The sequence below is a fragment of the Cucumis melo genome, chromosome 2, assembly GCF_025177605.1.
Source record: "Cucumis melo cultivar AY chromosome 2, USDA_Cmelo_AY_1.0, whole genome shotgun sequence".
Taxonomy (NCBI): domain Eukaryota; kingdom Viridiplantae; phylum Streptophyta; class Magnoliopsida; order Cucurbitales; family Cucurbitaceae; genus Cucumis; species Cucumis melo.
This window is the reverse complement of record NC_066858.1, coordinates 12,526,485-12,535,039: the sequence shown is the minus strand read 5'-3', so window position 1 is coordinate 12,535,039 and position 8,555 is coordinate 12,526,485.

The following is an 8,555-nucleotide window of genomic DNA, read 5'->3' as shown; positions in this document are numbered from 1 at the left end:
GTTGTTTTTCAAAAAATTTAAATTTATTTTGAAAATATAAATAAGTACGTAATTAATTTATTGGAGCCTTTTCAAAAATATAAAAAAGCAGCAAAATATTTACACTGTATAGAACAATTCCAAAAACGAAAAAAGTCTAGAGACCCACCGTATAAAATACCGAAAATGCTCCGTCAACCACTCTGTCAATAACGCGCGTAATATATTTGCGATCGTTTAGATATGGCTACAATTTATATACTATCATTTAGATATGGTTCAATATATACACGATCGTTTAGATATGGTTCAATATATACGTCATCGTTTAGATATGACTATAATTTATACATGATCATTTAGATATGGCTACAAGGCGATCGTTTATATATGGTTATAATTTATACGCGATCATTTACATATGGTTCAATATATACGCGATCGTTTAGATATGATTATAATTTATACGCGATCGTTTAGATATGGCTACAAGGCAATCGTTTAGATATGATTATAATTTATACCTAATCATTTAGATATGGCTACAATGCGATCGTTTAGATATGGCTACAATTTATACGCGATCGTTTAGATATGGCTACAATTTAATTTTGTTACACGATCGTTTAGATTTTGGGGACCCAAATCTAAATGATTTTTTTTAATTTTTAATTCTTTTGTACACGATTGTTTAGATTTCTTTACACGATCGTTTACTTTTTTACAGGATCGTTTACATTTGGCTACTTCAATCCAAATTATTTTTTTTCAAGATTTTTTATACACGATCTTTTATTTTTTTTACACAATCGTTTACTTTTTTAAATGATTGTTTACATTTGGCTACTCCAATCTAAATGATTTTTGTTTAAGATTCTTTATACACAATCTTTTATTTTTTTACACGATAGTTTACATTTGGCTACTCCAATCTAAATTATTTTTTTCAAGATTCTTTGTCTTATACACATTCGTTTAGATTTGGTTACCCAAATGTAAACTCGTAAAAAAAAAAAAAAAAAAAGACGATGAAAAGATTAAACGACATAAAAAAGAATCAGAAAAGAAGAAGATTGTAAATATTAAACGATGTAAAAAAGAATCAAAAAAGAAGAAAGATAGTTCAAAGAAATCACAAAATCAGAAAAGAAGAAATACAATAGAAAGAAATTGCAGAAAAAAAATATGATAGAAAGATTTAACGATGTAAAAAAACAATTGAAAAATAAGAAAGATGATAGAAAGAAATCGCAGAAAAAAAAAAGAGGAAAAGAAGAAAGACGATGAAAGAAATCGAAGAGGAAGACGATGAAAGAAATCGAAGAGGAAAACGATGAAAGAAATCGCGAGGAAGAGAAAGGCAAACCTGGAATATTTAAAAAATGACTAACTTTATGGGTTTTGTTACACGAACCGTAAATAGTTTGGTGTATTGTTAAATTTATGTAAGTTTTCCTAATTTATTTTTTAATTAATTAATTAATTAATTAATTTTGTTTTAGAAAAATGAAGTGAAAGCGTAAAGGTAGAAAGGTGGAGTGCAAAAGGAGGCTAGCGGTCGGATGACATGAGGATGTCTTGCTTTTCCTTCGTATTATAAAGATTTCTAAATTAATCCTTCAAATTTCTTTTTCGCTTAAATCACAAGTTAAGCTAAGAGTATAGCTTAATTAGTATCAACCTTAAATCTCAAAGTTCCATCACATAACCCACATGTCATAGAAAAATAATTGATTTTAAATTTTGAAATTTTGAGTTTGTTTATATCTCATACACCTAACGTTCTTCAATTTTAAGCTTTGTTCAAATAATCCTTAACTTTAATAGAGCATTTGGGATAAAAAAAAAAACGAAAAAGATAACATTGCCTAGTCTTACAAGTTGTTTAGGCATCAAGTCATATTTGTGAGGCATTGATAAGTCGTGGAAATTGATTTTATTAATTAGAAATAGTTGAAAATATAGTTTTTTTTAGAATACATAGAAAAAGAAAAAAAAAAAACTAAGCAACACAACAATCAGACAATTAGAAAAGTGTGGACCCATAGGGAATGGTCTTTTAAGGCAAATTGATGATGTTTTAGACTTATGTGAAGGAGACAACTATATTGCACTTATGCCACAACTATATTGCACTAATGTTATATTTGTAATTCTTTAAAAAAATTGTTATACACTTTATTATTATTATTGAGTTAGTTGTATAGTAGATGTTTTTTCATGAATATAGATATTAAATATCAAAATTAATTTAAATGGTAGGATAATTAATATGTTGATTTAAATGTGCATAATAATTAATGTTTGAAAGTTAAATATTTCTAGATCAATTTAATAATTTTTATATAAAAACTAGAAGTAAATAACTATTTAATTAAATGCAAGAGTCAATAGAATTTAGCATTAATATCTTAATTAATCATTAATATGTCAACTAAAATAAAAAATAAATACTTTTTAATTAGACAAAATTAAATTAATTACTAAAACTAATTTTATTGATTAACTAATTATTTAGTTAAAACATTGATAATTAATCATGATAACTTATATTAAATAGTAAAGATAACATTATTATTAATCTTTGAACATTTTCAAATCTAAATAAGGGGTCTTTTCAAAAATATAAAAAAATGACAAAATATTTATATTCGATAGAACAATTTCAAAAACGAAAAAAACCTAGAGGCCCACCATATAAAATACCAAAAATGCTCTATCAACCACGTCGTCAATAACGCGCGCGTAATATATTTGGGATCGTTTAGATTTGGTTATTGTTTGATACGCGATCGTTTAGATATGACTACAATTTATACGCGATCGTTTAGATATAGTTCAATATATACGCGATCGTTTAGATATGGTTAAATATATATGCAATCGTTTAGATATGGCTATAATTTATACACGATCGTTTAGATATAGCTACAACGTGATCGTTTAGATATGGCAACAATATATACGCGATCGTTTAGATATGGCTACAATTTATCTTTTCAATTCCATCGTTTAGTTTTAATACGTTTAGATTTGGGGACCCAAATCTAAATGATTTTTTTAAAAAAATTGGTACACGATCGTTTACTTTTTTTATACGATCGTTTACATTTGGCTACTCCAATCCAAATGATTTTTTTTCAAGATTTTTTATACACGACTTTTTTTACACGATCGTTTACTTTTTTAAATGATCGTTTACATTTGGCTACTTCAATCTAAATGATTTTTTTTCAAGATTCTTTATACAAGATCTTTTAGATTTTGCTATTTTATTGTACACAGTCTTATACACAGTCGTTTAGATTTGGTTACCCATATGTAAATGCGTAAAAAAAAAAGACGATAGAAAGAAATCGCAGCGAAAAAAAGAAAAAAGTAAAAAAACGATGGAAAGAAATTAAAGCGAAAAAAAAAACAAAGAGGAAAAAAAGAAAAACGATGGAAAGATTAAACGACATAAATAAAGAATTAAAAAAATAAGAAAGATGATGGAAAAAAATCACAGAAAAAAGAAAATGAGAAAAGAAGAAAGACGAAATTGCAAGAGAAGATGAGGAAGACGAAATAATAGGAGGAAGACGAATCGCGATGAAGAAAATAAAGATGGAAAAAGAAATATGGAAGGCCAAACCTTGAATATTTAAAAAATAGCTAACCTTATGGGCTTTGTTATACGGGTCATAAATAGTTTACAGTTTTGTTACATTTATGTAAATTTTCCTTTAAATAATATATTTATATTTAATAATTAATTAAATTAATAATACTAAACAATTGATATTAATTTAGTAATTAATTAAGCTACGTTTTTATTGTTCATCTCATATACTTCAGAATCCCACTCTTTTTTAGGAAAGTATTAAAAAACCTATTGTTAAATGAATTTTGAAGTTTCTTGAATAATAATATATTAAATTTTAGAAAGTGAAATGTTTCGTGAAACAAATAAGGATATGGGATAAATATAATAAAGCAACAAAATATTTATATTGTATAGAATAATTCTGAAAACAGAAAAAATCCACAGGCCCATCGTAGAAAATACAAAAAATTTCCCTGTTCACACGAGATTTTTGGAGAAATTTGATTCGTGGAGTTGAACTTATGTTGATATTGTATTTACGTTGATTTGATGCGATGTGGATCGATCTCTAGAATTTGATCCTCTGATTCTCTCTCGGGTGGATGCTTATGCTTGATTTGAGGAAGAGGGCGAAGCACGTGATGTTCTTGAAGTTATAGTCTTTGAAGAAAACTTGTACATTCAAAGAATTCTCTCTAGATCTTTTGGAGTCAAAAATTTCCTCCCCTCAAATGAAAAGAATTTTCTATTTATAGAGTTTCCTAGTAGTCTTTTATGGATTTAGATCTAATTGGTCCATGGATCAAACCCATGGGCTCAATCACATGGATTTTTGTTATATTTAAATTTGGACTAAATTAAGCTTATTTTTTAGCTGAATTGAATTTTAACCCAACTAAATAATATTTAATTGAACCAAAATAGTTAATTTGATCCAATTGTCATAATAAAGATATGTGACATCGTTAGAATTGTCCAATTTGTCTTTAAATTTAATTTAGAACGCATGTTAATTTTCAGTTAATCTCAAATACAATTATTTTAGTAAATGACGTGACAATTTGTGATTGATTCTAAAATTTCTTATTCAACAGCCCCGTCAACTACACCATCAACAACGTGCGCGTAATATATTTTGTACATGATTATTTAAATTTGGTTATTGTTTGGTACACGATCGTTTAAATTTGATCATTTAGATTTTGTTACAATTTATTTTTTTTAATAATATCATTTAATTTTGTTAAATAACAGTTTAATTTGGTTAAGTATATATTTGGTTACACGATCGTTTAGATTTGGACCCAAATCTAAACAATTTTCTTTTTCAAAATTTGGTACGTTTAGATTTAGCCAAACGATTTTTTTTTCAATTCTTTTGGTACACGATCGTTTAGTTTTTTTACACGATCGTTAATTTAGATTTTTTTACACGATCGTTTAGATTTGGCTAAATGATTTTTTTATTCTTTTGGTACACAATCATTTAGATTTGTCTACACGATGATTTATTTTTTTACACGATCATTTACATTTGGTTACTCTAATCTAAATGATCTTTTTAAGATTCTTTATATACGATCTTTTAGATTTTGCTATTTTTTGTACACTCTCGTTTAGATTTGGTTACCAAAATTTAAATAATGTAAAAAGAGAAGAGGAAAAAAAGAAAGAAGATAGAAAGAAATAGCAATAAAAAAAAAAAAAGAGAAAAAGAAGAAAAACGATGGAAAGAAATCATAGGGACAAAAAAAAAAGAGGAAAAGAAGAAAGACGATGAAAATATTAAACGACCTAAAAAAAGAATAGTAAAAGAAGAAAAACGATGGAAAGAAATCACAACGAAAAAAAAGAAGAAGAAAAGAAGAAAGACAATGAAAATATTAAACGGCCTAAAAAAGAATAGTAAAAGAAGAAAAACGATGGAAAGAAATCACAGCGAAAAAAAAAGAAGAAGAAAAGAAGAAAGACGATGAAAGAAATCGCAGCGAGAAGGAAGACGATGAAAGAAATCGCCGCGAGGAGGAGAAGAAAGATTGAAGGACAAACCTAGAATATTTAAAAAATGACTAACTTCACAAGCTTTGTTACACGAGCCGTAAATAGTTTGGTTTTTTGTTACATTTATGAAAATTAACCTAAGGATATTAAGTATTGGTATAATTTACATAAATGCAACAAAGCCCAAAAATATTTACGACTCGTGTAACAAAAAATTAAAGTCCATGAAGCCATTATTCTTTTTTCATAAATTCCAGATTTTCCCTTTGTTGTTTTTAAATATGGTGGAATCATTCTTCACTTCACTTCTTTTTTTATTATTATTATTCTTTGCAATTTATTCTTCTCCTCTTCATATTATTACTTTTCATTCTTCATATTCTCGCTTCTTGTTGTTTGAGATTTCTTCATTTCCTCTTTCAGAATTTTTTCCTTCATCTCTCATCTTCTTTTTTTCTTCTTGGTATAAGATCTAAGTGATATTGGTACATGTTCTAAACGATCGGGTAACAATCTGAACTATCAGTTGTCTATCTCAGATAGACATAGATAGACCACTATTACTAATAAAATCGTTTAGATTTGGTTCAATATTGTTTAGATTTGGTTCAATATCGTTTAGATTTGGTTTAATATCGTTTAGATTTGGTACAAGGGTACAAGATCGTTTAAACGGGGTGCAAGAGTACAAGAATACAATATCGTTTATATTTGGTTCAAGATTATTTAGATTAGATACAAGATCGTTTAGACTTGATACAGGATACAAAATGGTCTAGACCGAGCACAAAATTGTTTTTTTATGCATGTGTGATCAATTAAGCGAGGATATTTTTGTTATTTCATGTTAGGGGCTTGTAAGCTTTTTTTACCCCTTATTTTTATTCTTCATTCTTAATCCAATTTATTGAAAAATTATATTTTATAATCTTTATATGCAGGGGAATTACCATAAATCATAAAACTGTCGATATAGCATAAAAGTATTGAAAAATTATATTTTATAATCTTTATATTGATTGTATTTCGTACCTATATTGATTATATTTTTATATATTTGAAAATGCTCGTCCTACGTTATGTATAAAAGTATAAAGTAGGATTGGATAATGGATAAAGGATAAGGTGGGGGTGGGTGGGTGGGTGGGTGGGGCAGTATTGGAAGCCTTTGTTTGGATGCTTCGAATATGCTTCATGAAACGATTGCTAAGAAAAAAAGTTTTTCAAATTATTATTATTTTTTTTATATAAAAATAATAAAAAAGTCTGTGCCACGACGAAAGCCCTGCCGGCCGGCTGCTGGCAGGCTGACCATTGGCTACCAAACATTTCCTTTCTTTATGCGAAAACCAACTAATCATTTAATTTTTGTCCAATCTTTCTTTTTCTTACTTATTGTCATGGCGACTATTCTAATAACTCCTCTTTTTTGTTTTTTAGTTGACGTTGGCCAACTAGAATGACAATCTATAATACACGAAAAATAGAGACATTTAAACATAAAAGATAGATAATATATAAATAAGGTCAAATGATTTATTCTGATAGTACTATGGATACAACTTATTTTATACTTGTTATAAATTATTTGATCCAAATGATCCACGTGGAGATAAGCAAGGAGATGTATCCTATACGAAAATGTTTGTATTGATGGAAATGCAAGCATGGTAGCAAATAGAATCGTAAACGGAACGTTCTAATTTCAATTAATTAACATCAAATTGAAATTGACAAAAACTTTAGTTTCAAGAACACTTACTTTAGAATTCGAAATTCTCCATCATTTCTTGATGATATTTGTTAATTTCAAACAGCAGATAACCACAAGAGTCTTCTCTACTATTCTCAGGTTTTAAAATGCAATTGTGGGATCGAATCGGTGATCGATTTTGTGTATTTTGTAAGAAAACGAAAAATATGAACTTTTCATATTTTTCTCCAAAAAATTGTTTTTCCCATACCTTAATCCTCAATTAAGTAATTGTATATATTCAAAGATTCCATGCAAAAGCAATTCACAAGGAATTGACACCAAGAGATTGGTTGAAGAGGCGAAGATTGCCATTTTATGAAGAAAATTTCAATATATTTGATTTAAAATCGATTTTCTAAAAAATCAATTTTCTACTTTTATTATTTAATATTAATTACTCTAATTAATTAATATTAATAAAATAATTTTAAATCAAATCCCGGTCAATCAAATTGAATTAATTCAAATCTATATTCAATTTTTTCTATTTTTAAATCTTAGCTAAATATCATTTATTTCTAAAAACTCATTAATAATATCAAATATTTTTAATGAAATGAATTCGAACTATTTTGAATTTTTTGATCACTATACTGAATTTTATTATCGTGAGCTAGAAGAGAAATCTAATATACTTATAAATCATGGCCTCCAACAATCCAAGATTAACTAACTAAACTCTTTGAGACCAATATAAACATTCTTTGACCAATATAATCAACATTATTAACTAACAAGTCATTCCAGGGTTGAGGATTATCGAAAGACTATCAGAAGATTATTTGCTTTTAAATTTACTACTTTTACAAATTTGAAAATACGGTGATATGAATCCTATTATCATAAATTTTTTTGCTATTTTTACAAACACCTCTTAAAAGTATAGATACATTGTTATAATTAAAATTACGAAAAAAAAAATCTATAATAGAGATTGTTGAACGAGAACATGTGACTGGTTGTCACTTCATCACAGAGAATCCATTTCATTCAATTTTAGACCTCTTAGAATTTTTAATTATTAGCCCTAAATTAAAATTTGAAGACAAATAAATGCAAAATAAAATTTGCCACATTTCTGAGTCATGTATCGAATTTAATGATGATTAAGCTTGGACAAAAAGTTGGAATAACTAAGCTCACTTGGGACCAAAGTCAAACTCAATTGAAGCCCATGGTTGAATCAAAATTATGTCTAACAAACCAATTATTTTTCTAAAAGAAAACTTGAAT